The sequence below is a fragment of the Leucoraja erinacea genome, chromosome 3 (assembly GCF_028641065.1).
Source record: "Leucoraja erinacea ecotype New England chromosome 3, Leri_hhj_1, whole genome shotgun sequence".
Taxonomy (NCBI): domain Eukaryota; kingdom Metazoa; phylum Chordata; class Chondrichthyes; order Rajiformes; family Rajidae; genus Leucoraja; species Leucoraja erinaceus.
In genome coordinates this window covers 31385397-31399491 of record NC_073379.1, presented here as the reverse complement: position 1 = coordinate 31399491, position 14095 = coordinate 31385397, and positions in this window count along the sequence as shown.

The following is a 14095-nucleotide window of genomic DNA, read 5'->3' as shown; positions in this document are numbered from 1 at the left end:
TCCGCAATTGACCCCCGACGCATGGTGCAAGGCATCCAGGCCATCACGGACTACAGACCCTCCAACCTCACCCCCACATCCCTCGACCCGCCTTCCTTCTTGAGGAGCTTAACCACATATTTATTAAATCACTTACAGCATGGATCTGCATGCGTTAAAGCTCCGAGCTGCTACTGCTACTAACCAGCATAAGCGGGCTCTCGATACATTATAAAGCACATACTAGGCGGTGCTACTACTAACAAGCACTATAATTGGCTAGTATAAAAATAGCCAATCTACAGTTTTATTAAAGAAAGCTTCCATTTTTGTGTGCTTCTTTGTTCAATAAAAATTGCGAATGGAAAAGACTGGATGACTGGACTGGATGTTTGAAGCAAGGAGATTGTGTAGTGCAGCATCAGATCCCCACCATGCATAGTGAACAATGGGATCTGAGGAGCAGTGGGGGAAGAAACTAGAGGTTGCAAAATATCTCTGGCCTTTTCCATTCCTCTGATGTTGGCTCCTGATCTGGAATGTTAGATCTGCTTCTGGCCACAGACCTTGCTAAGTAGTTTTGTCTTATTATCTCAGTGTTTGGGGGTTTTCAAATAAATCTATATGACTTCTTTAAGAGAAGAAAATGCACCAAAGTGCTTCACGAGATAATTAGGGTCAGTGTGCATACTTGGTCAAAGTAGGGTTTGTAAAGAACTCCAAAATGAGAACATAAAATATTGAATCCCCTCAGAAAGTGTCTGATTTGGATGCTGGCAAACATTATCACTGCAGGGGAAGCTGCTGCCTCACAGCTCTGGTGACCTGGTTTCTATCCTACTTTTCAGTACTGTTCTCCCAATGATTGAGTACAGGTAAACTTCCTACCATCTTTGTCCCTAGGGTACACTAGTTGGTACATTAATAGTTCACTGTAAAGTGTTCATAGTGCATGGGGGGAGTTGATGCAAATGTGGTTTAGCCCAGGATTAGTGTGCACAGATGCTTGATGGACAACAGGATTCAGTGGATTGATGGGCCTGATGCTATGCTGTGTGTTTCTAAGAAGGCAGCTCACCGCCACCTTCTCAAGAATACATAGAATGAGCAGCAGCGTTCAACTTCTGAGCAATGAATAATTAATGTGAGCACAAACTCTTCCACAGCATCAATTAGGTGTTTTCAAAATGGTATGCAACTTTGTGATACGGTTGCATCTAACTAAACAAGATTAAGTGCTCAAATTAAATAAGCAGTTCCAAGTGATTTAGATACTTCTTTACATAAAAATAAAGTGGTTTACAATTATTTATTTCACAGTTGAATTTAGTTAATGACAGCTGAAACATTAGCACTACAGATTGCAAACACCAAATTAGGCTTTCTGAAGGGAGACAACTTTGTGGTGCATTTGCCACTTAAACCCCTGTCCCACGGTACGAGTTCATTCCAAGAGCTCTCCAGAGTTTAAAAAAAATCAAACTCGTGGTAAGCACGGAGAATGAACGTAGCGGGTACTTCGGAGATCGGAGACGTCTTTTAGTGCTAACGGCAGGCACTTGGGAAGACTCGCTAACGGCAGGTAAGCATGGGAAGACTCGTGAAGAATTTTCAACATGATAAAAAATGTCCACGAGAGCCCCGAGTACCGACGAGTGGCCATTACCGTAAATGTCCGAGTTCGAATCAGGGCAAACCCGGGAGAATTCTTGGAATAAATTCGTACCGTGGGACAGGGCTTTAATTAGGATGCTGAATTCTTTATTTCTGTTGGGGACAAAGAGTGTCCCGAACAAAAGACATGAATTCAGAATCCCAAATGGCCTATTAATTTTACCAGTTTCCTTCACAACTAACTGCCAAAGGTAATTTTGTTTACAATCTACCATGGTTCTTAATCCTACAAATTTTTGACGAGTTGACAATTTTTTGACGAGTTGGCTAAATAATAAAAAAATAGTCCACCTTCATAGATAGACAGCACCTTACACTTCCTTATCTTATATCTCCCTCTCCCCTGACTCAGTCTGAAGAAGGGTCTTGACCCGAAACGTCACCCATTCTTTCTATCCAGAGATGCTGCCTGTCACTGAGTTTCTCCAGCATTTTGTATCTATCTTCGGTTTAAACCAGCATCTGCAGTTCCTTCCTACAAACACCACCTTCGTGGAAGCTGAGTGCGTGTGTTTGACAATGTTTTTTTCCAATCAAGAAATAAACTGCTGGAAGAACTCTGTGAGTCGAGTAGCATCTGTGGATGCAAAGGTAAAGTCAGCATTTTAGTCAGGAAGCTGCATGAAGGATGAGAGTGTCGAGGAAAGATAGTCATAATATAGAAGTGAGATGGAGGGGTGAGAGCAGTTGGTAGGTGGTAGGTGGGATCAGATGACGGTGGGGGAATGATGAGCAGATGGAGTCATACAGGTCAGTATGGGAATAGACAGACAATAGGTGCAGGAGGAGGCCATTCGGCCCTACGAGCCAGCATCACCATTCAATGTGATCATGGCTGATCATCCACAATCAGTACCCTGTTCCTGCCTTCTCCCCATATCCCCTAACTCTGCTACTTTTAAGAACCCTATCTAGCTCTCTCTTGAAAGTATCCAGAGATCTGGTACCCACCGCCTTCTGAGGCAGAGAATTCCACAGACTCACAACTCTGTGTGAAAAAGTATTTCCTCATCTCCGTTCTAAATGGCTGACCCCTTTTTCTTAAACTGTGGCCCCTGGTTCTGGACTCCCCCAACATCGGGAACATGTTTCCTGCCTCTAGCGTGTCCAAACCCTGAAGGGCCTGCCCCACTTAGGCGACTTTTTAGGTGAGTGCAGGAGACTGTGCGCTCGCCTCATGATTGCCACATGGTCGCTACATGTTCGCTGATGGTCTCTGGTGAGACTCCTTCATGGTCACGAGGAGTTCCCGCATTCTGGGAACTAGTCGCTGCCTCAGTATGGTCGCTGCAAATTTTTCAACACGTTTCTGCGACCAAAAATTGGTCGCCATGGAGAAAATCGATAATCCTGTAGTCGTAGGTGTGGTTGTTGTAGGTAGTTTTAGTTCATCGATTTTGCTGACCGGGCATTTTCATTGACTCATTGGGGGAAAATACGTAAGCACGAGTTTTCAGAACCGAGGATAACTGACCGGTAATGTTAAATGCCCGCTAAACTTCACAGGTGTGTATCTTTGGCTTTGTAAAAGTTGTCTGACTTCTTAAAAGTGTCTCCACTCCTTCTCCCCTTCTTCCCCCTTCTCCCCCGCTCTTTTAAAGGACTTACCGTACACTGTGCTAGCCGTCTTAACCTTCCTGTTCATCGCGGTGTGTGTCTGTATCACCTTGGCTTTGCACCATGTGAATTTCAGACAGCAATTTCCCGCTTTCTCTGGCACCCGCCTTTGCCCGTGTTTGTGATGTGTGTGTGTGTGTGTGTGTGTGTGTGTGTGTGTGTGTGTGTGTGTGTGTGTGTGTGTGTGTGTGTGTGTGTGTGTGTGTGTGTGTGTGTGTGTGTGTGTGTGTGTGTGTGTGTGTGTGTGTGTGTGTGTTCCATTCTGACAGACGCCGTTCCAGTTGCCGGTTTTTCAGGCGAGTGCTGCGAACGTGACAGTCGCCTGCAGCCTGCTGAAAAATTGCCTAAGTGGGACAGGCCCTTTAATAATCTTATATGTTTCAATAAGATACCCTCTCATCCTTCTAAATTCCAGAGTATACAAGCCCAGCCGCTCCATTCTCTCAGCATATGACAGTCCCGCCATCCCAGGAATTAACCTTGTGAACCTACGCTGCACTCCCTCATTAGCACCCAATGGGAAGGAAAATTGAAATATCCTGTAACTGGAAGCCCAAGATAGCAAAGGCTGACAGAGTGCGGGAGCTCTGCAAAGCAGTTGCCTGATCTAAACTAGGTCTCACCAAATGCAATAGAACAGTCAGAGGTGCAGATGGATCTCCGCCTTACCTGGGAGGACTTGAGGTCCCTGGAATGTGATAAAGGAGAAGATGAAGGGACAACATTATGTTGGGGAGAAGATGAAGGGACAACATTATGTTGGGGAGGCCACATTTAGAGTATTGTGTTTAGTTTTGGGCGCCATGCTATAGGAAAGATGTTGTCAAACTGGAAAGAGTACAGAGAAGATTGACAAGGATGTTCAAGAAGGAACAGCAGATGCTGGAAAATCAAAGGTACACAAAAAAAAGCTGGAGAAACTCAGCGGGTGCAGCAGCATCTATGGAGCGAAGGAAATAGGCAACGTTTCGGGCCGAATCCCTTCTTCAGACGATTTACAAGGATGTTGCCAGGACTAGACGGTCTGAGCTCTAGGGAAAGGTTGAGTAGGCTTTCCCTACATACACACCATAATTTGAGGAAGGACATTCTTGCTATTGAGGGAGTGCAGCGTAGGTTTACAAGGTTAATTCCCGGGATGGCGGGACTGTCATATGCTGAGAGAATGGAGCTGCTGGGCTTGTACAGTCTGGAATTAAGAAGGATGAGAGGGCATCTCATTGAAACATATAAAATTGTTAAAGGCTTGGACACGCTAGAGGCAGGAAACATATTCCCGATGTTGGGGGAGTCCAGAACCAGTGGCCACAGTTTAAGAATAAGGAGTAAGCCATTTAGAACAGAGACAATGAAACACTTTTTCTCACTGAGAGTGGTGAGTCTGTGGAATTCTCTGCCTCAGAGGGCGGTGGAGGCAGGTTCTCTGGATGCTTTCAAGAGAGAGCTAGATAGGGCTCTTAAAAATAGCGGAGTCAGGGGATATGGGGAGAAGGCAGGAATGGGGTACTGATTGGGGATGATCAGCCATGATTACATTGAATAGCAGTGCTGGCTCGAAGGGCCTACACCTGCATCTATTGTCTATTGTTTCTTGTCTATTGTCTATAGGCTTGGAGACTATTCCTTGGCACGCAGGGTGATCTGAAAGAGGTGTATAAAATCATGAGATGAATAGATTGGGTAGATGCACAGAATCTCTTGCCCAGAGTAGGTGAATCGAGGACCATAGGTTTAAAGTGAAGATTTAATAGGAATCTGAGGGGTAACTTTTTCACACAAAGGGTGGTGGGTGTATGGATCAAGCTGCCAGAGGAGGTAGTTGTGGCAGGGACCATCCCAGGAATTAATCAACATTTAAGAAACAGTTAGACAGGTACATGGATAGGACAGGTTTGAAGGGATATGGACCAAACACTGGGAGTTGGGACCAGTGTAACTGGGACATTTTGGGGCAAGTTGGGCCAAAGTTCCACATTGTATCACTCTATGACAAGTTTGACACTTCCTAGAGTTTCAGGGGAAAATGTCAGGGAGGGATGGGAAGGGGAGAGTGTACCAGGGAGTCACAGAGAGAATGGTTCATGCAGAAAGGAGAAAGTGAGGAGATGAGAGTGGAAGATGTTACTAGTGGTGGGATCCCAGTGGAACTGGTGGAAATGGCAGAGGATGTTATGCAGGAAGTGGAGGCTACTAGGGTGAAAGATGTGGAGCAACAGGTCTTTTTCGGAGCTGTCTGGAGGGAGGGTGGTGGAGATCAGATGTCCATGAAATGGAGGAAATGTGTTTAAGAGGTCTGTCAACTACTCAAACCGTTTCATGCCAAATTACATAGTGTTGTGTATATTAATTGTCTTCTTCAGGCACCGGATTAAGGCAGGATTTACTCATTTTACACTTGATCCTCACAGTCAACGATTTGGCAAGCTATTAATTTCATTGGCATGAGATCCAACTCTAAATCTTCAAGGTAAAAGTAAAATCTAATAGACCTGAGAATGTTTTGACTTCATAACCAGTGCTTTGAAAGTCAATACTGTATAAGGATCCCTAGTCAAATCAGGTGAAAGCTAAAATTATCCACCGTGATATTTTTTTATTTAAAAAACACTGCCCTGAATCTACTCTAATCATCATGTCTGAAAAATGCTTTATCCGTTTATGTTTTCCACTGTTTTAAGGACCTATTTAAAACATCTTATTCCAGGGGCATTGTCTGACTAACGACAGAAAATAGTTACGTACATTCTCCTAGACTCGGTATGCAGAAAAACACTTGCTTAAGGACATCAGCATGTTATCTGACAACAAAAGGATTCATCGCTGCAAAATGCAATTATTTTAATTCCTGCAACCTCAGTGTGCCTACAAGCTTCCCACTTATAAAATCTCAACCAACTGCAGAACCCTTAGCAGTTCATCAAAAGGGACGTGCCAGCAGCAGTTTGTTACTCTCGCAAGATCCCATGAATTTTTAAACTAAATTTGAATTGCTCATGGTAATTTAGTGGAAATCAGCAAAGTTAGCTGAAACTTCACTCCTGCCCCAAAAAGTTACATGGGAAGAAGAAAAGAACACAATTTGAAATTTAAAGAATCTCGAAGATGCTGGGTATCTGAAATAAAAGCAGGCAATGCTGAAAACACCAGGACACGCAGCAGCTATGGCAAAATAAACTGAGTTAATATTTCAGATTGAAGATTCCCTCCCCCTTTCACAAGTTCTGATAAGAGCGAGTACTCAACCTACAATATTAACTGTTTCTCCTTCCACAGATGCTGCCTGTGCTGCTGAGCATTGCCAATGTTTTCTGCTTTTATTTAAGAAATGCACATTTCTTCATAAGGGCAATCACTGCTGCTGTGCTGCCGAGTCGGTGCCAACCAGCAAACACCCCATACACTAGCACTATCCTACACACTAGGTACAATTTTCAATTTACAGAAGCAAACTAATCTACAAACATGTATGTCTTTTTGGAGTGTGGGAGGAAACTAGAGCACCCAGAGATAACTCATGCGGTGACAGGGAGAATCTACAAACTGCGTACAGACAGCGCCCATAGTCAGGATCAAACCCGGGTCTCTGGCTCTGTAAGGCAGCAGCTCTATCGCTGCGCCACTGTGCCGCCCTTTGACCTTCAACACATTTTGAAAAGTATATGCATGTATACTTGAAGAGTTGTGGCCTTCAGGTCTACAGACCTGTTGATGGAAGATGTGCTAGGCTGTGCAACTCTTTGCCAGTGAGTATGGACATAATGGATTGAATGGCCTCCTGTGTGGTCAATAATCAATGATTTTAAGCTTTGTGAATTGTCACAATCAAACACTGTTTGAGAAGATAATTGTTTTTTTGAACATATTAGCATTAATAATATTCCTCAGTATAGTGATAACATAAGCAGATTTAATAAAAATGGATGAAAAATAGGATTAACACAAAAACCATCATGTTTGATTAGAGCTTTAAATTCACCAACCAGAAATAATCTGATTTTAAATATAGTTTTGGAGAAAACAATTCATATACATTTACCAGTTGCATTGATTTGTCTATTAGCTGTCAACTAATTAAAACTTTTACAAAATAAGCCTCTGATATCCTGTACAGGATTCTGACCCCTGTTACCTGTCCCATTGAGAAATTCACACTTTTTCCCTCTCCCTCCATTCTGGATGTCTAACAATTCACTCCCTAACCCTAGCCCATTCTTCCTGATTATTTTCTTCTTTCACTCTTCCCTTTGCCTCCCCCACCACTCCATGTCTCTCGCTACCACATTTGCCTCCCTACTTTCATGTGTATTCCCTCAACCCCAGCTCTCTCACAATGCTTCTCTCTCTCACACATATAATTGCTCCTCCCCTTTCCCCTCGCATCCTCACCCAGTCTCTCGCTCTCCTCCATGCCCCTCCATTCACCCTGATATCTCCCTCCTCAGGACTACCTCCTCTTCCCAACCCCTTCAACCCTTTTAACCATTTCTATCTTGCTTCCTGCATAATTCCTCTCCCTTCTTTCTACCCTCATACTCCCCACTCTGCCTTTCCCTCCCAACATTTTTCTCCACTTTCCAATTCTCTTTCATTCAATCCTCACTCCAACATCCTTGTTCCCTTTGTGTCATGCCATTGCATCCACCTTGTTTCTCTCCTTTCTTAATTCTCTCTGTAACTCACTCATTGTATCTCACTGTGGTGCATCGGCTACCTAACCACAGTAAGAGCCAATGTTCGTTACCATCAGCAGCTCAGAATCAGCTCAGTTCTGCATTGAGGCAGAAGGATTCTAGATCTAAAGTGGGAGCCCATGGAGTATTGGGCTGGGGGTTTCTAAACACCTCAGCATCCAAGGTTGCAAACCAGACCAAGCCTAACACTTTCTTTAAAGCAACTTTTTGATTAGTGAACTCACATGGTCAGTGCTTGCAAAATTTAACATGTTAATTCACTGTCATGCATTTAATCAATAGATTTAAAAGCTTTCACTTTATTTGTCTTAGAATCAAAAGGCTTGATTTTATTTGAGTGTCCGCAAAGGTATACAAGGATTAAATTAGCAGGAACTGCCCATCGTGAAAATTTAATTGAGAGAAATTGTTGGTATCCTCCTCTGAGCCAACAATAAATATATTTGTTTATAAATTCCTTCCCATGGACTTGGTGAAATGCATTCCTTCTTTATATTGCACCATTAGCCCTTCTTATTCTGCCTCTGGTCCAATACATGGACTCATACAGAGAAAAACAAGAATTCCATGTTACAAGCAATGGCATTGGCATGTTTTGTAGGTGGTTCTTCTTTTCAACAAAAATTCTAAATGCAAAAGTCCAATTTTCAAGATTTTTTAAAATAATGTTTTTGCTTGCTGAATAAATAATTATATTAATTCTTTAAAATCAAAATTGGAAATGCTAGAAACATGAATTGACTTTATTTTAAACTGCAGCAGATGGAGTGAAAACATTACTCATACTCATTTTGCAACTTCCCTGAAAAGTAAAATTTTGAATGTATATATGTTATTATTGAATTGAATTACCCTGATGTTACAAATAATAGTTTGAATCTGCCAAGATAATTTAATTCATAACATTGGCCTTGGCTTTGCAAAGAATGCTCTGTCAAACTTCAACAAGTTATTTTTAAATTGAAGTATGCAGAGAATTCTTATTTAAAAGTTCATTAGCAGGGGAAATGTTTGCATAATTAAGTCACATGAATGTGTTATTATTAATGAAAATAGCCCACAGATATTATGTAGAACTTCATGCTTAGACCGGTGCAAAGGTTAATCTGACACCCTAGGAAAGTGAAGGAAATTCATGTGAAGAGTGAGGAAAGGTGAGAGTTACTGCCTACCACAAGGTCACATGTGTGACATCAAGGAGCAAGTATAATATTAAGTTAGTGGAAGGGAAGAGAAATGTCTGGACTGGCTGCACTGGTTGGCATGAAGGTTGCAGCGATGTGAATAATCAGGCCAGTCCCAGGGGTTGTTCCAGGAGTTCCTCAGGGCAGTGCCTGAGGCCAACTACTTCCAACTGTGTCGTCAATGACTCTCTCCATTGCAAAGTCAGAACTGGAGATATTCACATGCTACATCCCAACTGTCCTAGTGGAGTTAATGTTAAAATTGTACAAGGCATTGGTGAGGCCAATTCTGGAGTATGGTGTACAATTTTGGTCGCCTAATAATAGGAAGGATGTCAACAAAATAGAGAGAGTACAGAGGAGATTTACTAGAATGTTGCCTGGGTTTCAGCAACTAAGTTACAGAGAAAGATTGAACAAGTTAGGGCTTTATTCTTTGGAGCGCAGAAGGTTAAGGGGGGACTTGATAATAGAGGTTTTTTAAATGATGAGAGGGATAGACAGAGTTGACGTGGAAAAGCTTTTCCCATTGAGAGTAGGGAAGATTCAAACAAGGGGACATGACGAGAATTAAGGGACTGAAGTTTAGGGGTAACATGAGGGGGAACTTCTTTACTCAGAGAGTGGTAGCTGTGTGGAATGAGCTTCCAGTGAAGGTGGTGGAGGCAGGTTCGTTTTTATCATTTAAAAATAAATTGGATAGTTATATGGACGGGAAGGGAATGGAGGGTTATGGTCTGAGCGCAGGTATATGGGACTAGGGAAGATTATGTGTTCGGCACGGACTAGAAGGGTCGAGATGGCCTGTTTCCGTGCTGTAATTGTTATATGGTTATATGGTTATAACTAAATGATCAGTGGAGTCAGGGGATATGGGGAGAAGAAAGGAACGGGATACTGAGTGGGGATGATCAGCCATGATCACATTGAATGGCGGTGCTGGTTCGAAGGGCCGGATGGCCTACTCCTGCACCTATTGTCTATGGTCTATAACACTTTTCACAGCTCCTTTTATAATATAACACTTTATGCCTAAATGCAATAAGGTCTGGGCAACATTCAAATGGGGGTTATCAACTGCAAGTAGTATTCACGGCATGTTAGTTGCAAGTACAGTCCATCCCAAACAAGAGAGTCCAACCATCTCTATTTGACATTCAATGCTAATGCCATTTCCAAATCTCCCATCACCAAGCGTATTTGGGGTTGAGATTATTCAGATTCCTGACTGTACAAGTTACATAAGAACTGCAAGACCTGGTCAGTTTAGGACAGCACAGTGGCACAGCTGATAGAGTTGCTGCCTCACAGCAACAGACATCTGGGTATGATTCTGACCTGAGGGTTGTTTGTGTGGAGTTTGCATGTTCTCCCGGTGACCTCATGGGTTTCCTACGGGTGCTGCGGTTTCCTCCCACAACCCAAAGACGTGCAATTTTGTAGATTACCTGTCCTCTGTAAATTGCTCCCAGTGGGTAGGGAGTGGATGAGAAAGTAGGGTAACATAGAACTTGTGTGAATGGTGATGAACAGACAGTTTGAACTTTGAAGAGCCAGTTTCCATCCTGTTTCAGTAAACTAAAGTATATGGTCAGAGGCCAGATATCATGAGATGAGACACTCCCTTCTGACACTGTAAAATGGCAAACTATCATTTCCTACACAAACATAGGATGGAACCGTTTCTACACGCCTGTATAAGTAAACTGAAGAATGTTGGTCCTGCCAAAGGAAGACTCTGGTATTGGCACCTCCATCCAACAGTCAAAACAATGCTTATACCCATCACTGGCACACAGGGTTTGCATCTATAAAATGCATGATAAGTACTCTGGCAGTGGGGCATTCCCACCAGCAAGGACATTTTTTTTTTCTAATGCTGCTTCTGACTTTCTTTGTCATTTATCTGAAAGCCTTTAACTAGGGAGTGATGGGGTAAGATTAAGAAGCCTGGGAGAAGGTTGGACAAGTATAAACACTGACACGTATGTTTAGGTTGAAGAATTTGTAATTATTGCATTGATTAGATAATACCATCATAAACACTTCAGTTCATGACATAATACATCCTACAGACCTTTTGTGTCATTTATTTTACATTTTATTGATACAATAGACTCTACCGTTTACCGGTACAGTGGAAACAACAATTTGTCACATCGCAGCGGCCTCTGCAGTCCGTCTGTCTTTTTTTATTTTTTGTCTCATTTGAATGTAGATTATAGTGGTTATTTTTAACTGGGTATGTGTGTGGGGGGCGGCGGGGTGGGGATGGGGAAACTTTTAAAACTTTTCCCTGTACGGAGAACCCAACCTTTTCTTAGTCGGGTCTCCATTGTCGTAGGGGCCTAGCACCGTGGGCGGCCTCCAACCGGAATGACCTGGGGCTCCAGTCGCAGGGCCTGCGGACTTACTTACCATCGTGGAGCTGGCACAGTTCGGAGCGTGGAGAGCTGTGGTGGCGCGCTGCTGCGGCCCGACCCCGGAGATTTGGAGGCTCCAGCCGCAGGTCTGGTGGACAGTAACACCGGGAGCCCGCGGGTCCCTGGTGGGAGACCGCTTTTCTGGGGCTTCCGCAACGGCGACTTCTCCCGCTCGAGTTGCGGGGTTGAAAATTACCTGGTGCAGGGCCTTACATCGCCCAGCGCGGCTTTAACTGGCCGCGGGACTTGCTAGCGCCCGCCGTGGGCTCCAACACCAAGACCAGGAAAATTACCTGGAGCAGGGCCTTGCATCGCCCGGCACGGCTTTAATGGGTGCGGGACTTACTTACCATCGCCTGCCGGGGGCTTTGACTCTGACATCGGGAGGAGAATGAGGAGTGCAGGGGGGAGATAAGACTTTGCCTTCCATCACAGTGAGGAGGAGATTCACTGCGATGGATATTTGTGTAAATTGTGTTGTGTCTTGGTTCTTTTTCTTGTGTGTATGGCTGCAGAAACCACATTTCGTTTGAACCTCAATGAGGTTCAAATGACAACAAATAAATTGTATCATTGTATTATTGTATCATTGTCAGTACAGTGAATACAATATCTTACTGACTTAGGTTAAAAATAACCGCGCTTTACAGTAAGCTAACTCTTTACTTGAGGATTGTCCAGGCATGATTACACCGCTACCAATTGTATCAATTGTATCAATAACCTCTCCAAATTAAATGAATAAAATCCTTTCATCAGTTAAAAGCTTCAGTCATATCCCTGCTAAGCCTTTTGTATCATTGGCAAATATTTCAGAGCCAACACAAATAAAGGTTTAAACATTTGGTATCAAGCTGGTAATTCTTCACATCTCTCCTTGCAGAATCAGGGGAAAAAATCATCTCACATTTGAACTAAAGCTGGATGCAGGTATTAAGGTCTAATGCAACTGTGAAGAAGGGTCAGATCACCACAGCTATAATGTTAACTCACGCAACTGAACATTCTCCACTGTTTCAGTCAGTATTACAAGTTACTGTAAAATTCCACAACTTTCTTACCATGAATTTTAAAAATCAAATATTCAATCACAGCTATCAAAACAAGATTATTTAATGTTTCCTTCAATTACCATATTTCTCAGAATTAATGAAACCGCCTCCTTTTCATCTCCTTTTCCTCCCCCCCCCCTCCAATTGATATTTGCTGCTCAGTCTGGTGAGATGTGAGTAAAAGTTGGATTTGGGGTGGTAGGACTAGTGTATCTCTTTGTCACGATTGCAAAGGATTTGTAAGATGAACACGTTGATGGATATTTTTAAGGCAGAGATAGATAGATTCTTGATTAGTATGGGTGTTGGGGGTTATGGAGAGAAGGCAGGAGAAATAGGTTAGGAGGGAGAGATAGATCAGCCATGATTGAATGGCACTTGATGGCCGAATGATCTAATTCTGCTCCTATAACTTATGAACTTAAGAACATTAACAGACTGAAACAATTTTTATCATTAATATTATGCAGTTTTCTGTTTGTGTTTTCAGATACCAGATAAGCGATCATGTCGTTTCCTTAGTGCTGTACAAATGATCTCGATCAGAACAATTACATTGTTATATGTAGGTCACAGAAACAAACTAGTTGTTAAAATATTTCATTTGTATTAATATTACTATTGTTCGTTGAATGACTGACATGGAAATCTTATTTAAACTGCATTGTCAATGTTGATTAGACTCCTAAACGGACATAAATTGTCAATACATTTTGATCATTGTTGACAGCAGAAAATATCATAATTAGGGTCAGATTTAACTGTTGGTTCTTCTCCATTACCCACTGGATACACAGAGGATGAAATATTTTTCATTACATTATTCCAACAGCAATATCTGTATAGTAATACTTATACATATAAATGAGAATATAAATGACTATGGCATAACAATCTAGGATTCAGGTCTGCCCATTTTCATGAGACAACTTGCAGAATTGATGGAAAGAAGTTGATGTCACTGAGAAAAAAAATCAATTTAAGTTAAATCAAATATCTTCATGGTTGCTTAGTTCAATACCAACTCCTTCTGCCAGAACTGTAATTGATGGTTCATCCTCTGACTCATTTCTCATTAACTAACTTGTTTTGGTAGGGTTAAGCTCTCTCCCAATCCATATTCAGTTAAAGCAAAGCAGAAATATTGCATACTGGTACTGCCATCATCTCTCAATAGAAATTTTAAGCATCATTTGGCTTGATCGGCTCTTCCAACCTAAAGACTAAGAAAGGGTCCAATGGTAATTCACCCGTCAGGCAAAACATTTGGGGAGCAGTAGCAAGCTGCAGAAGAAGCCCACTCATACAACATATATCATAGTTCAGTACAGCACAGGAACACGCCCTTCAGCCCACTATGATTGTGCCGAACATGATGCCACGACCGGTTCACAGAATCCATATCCTTCCATTCCCTGCATATCCATGTTCCCGTACAAAAGCTTATTAAATGCCACTTTCGCATCTGCCTCCAC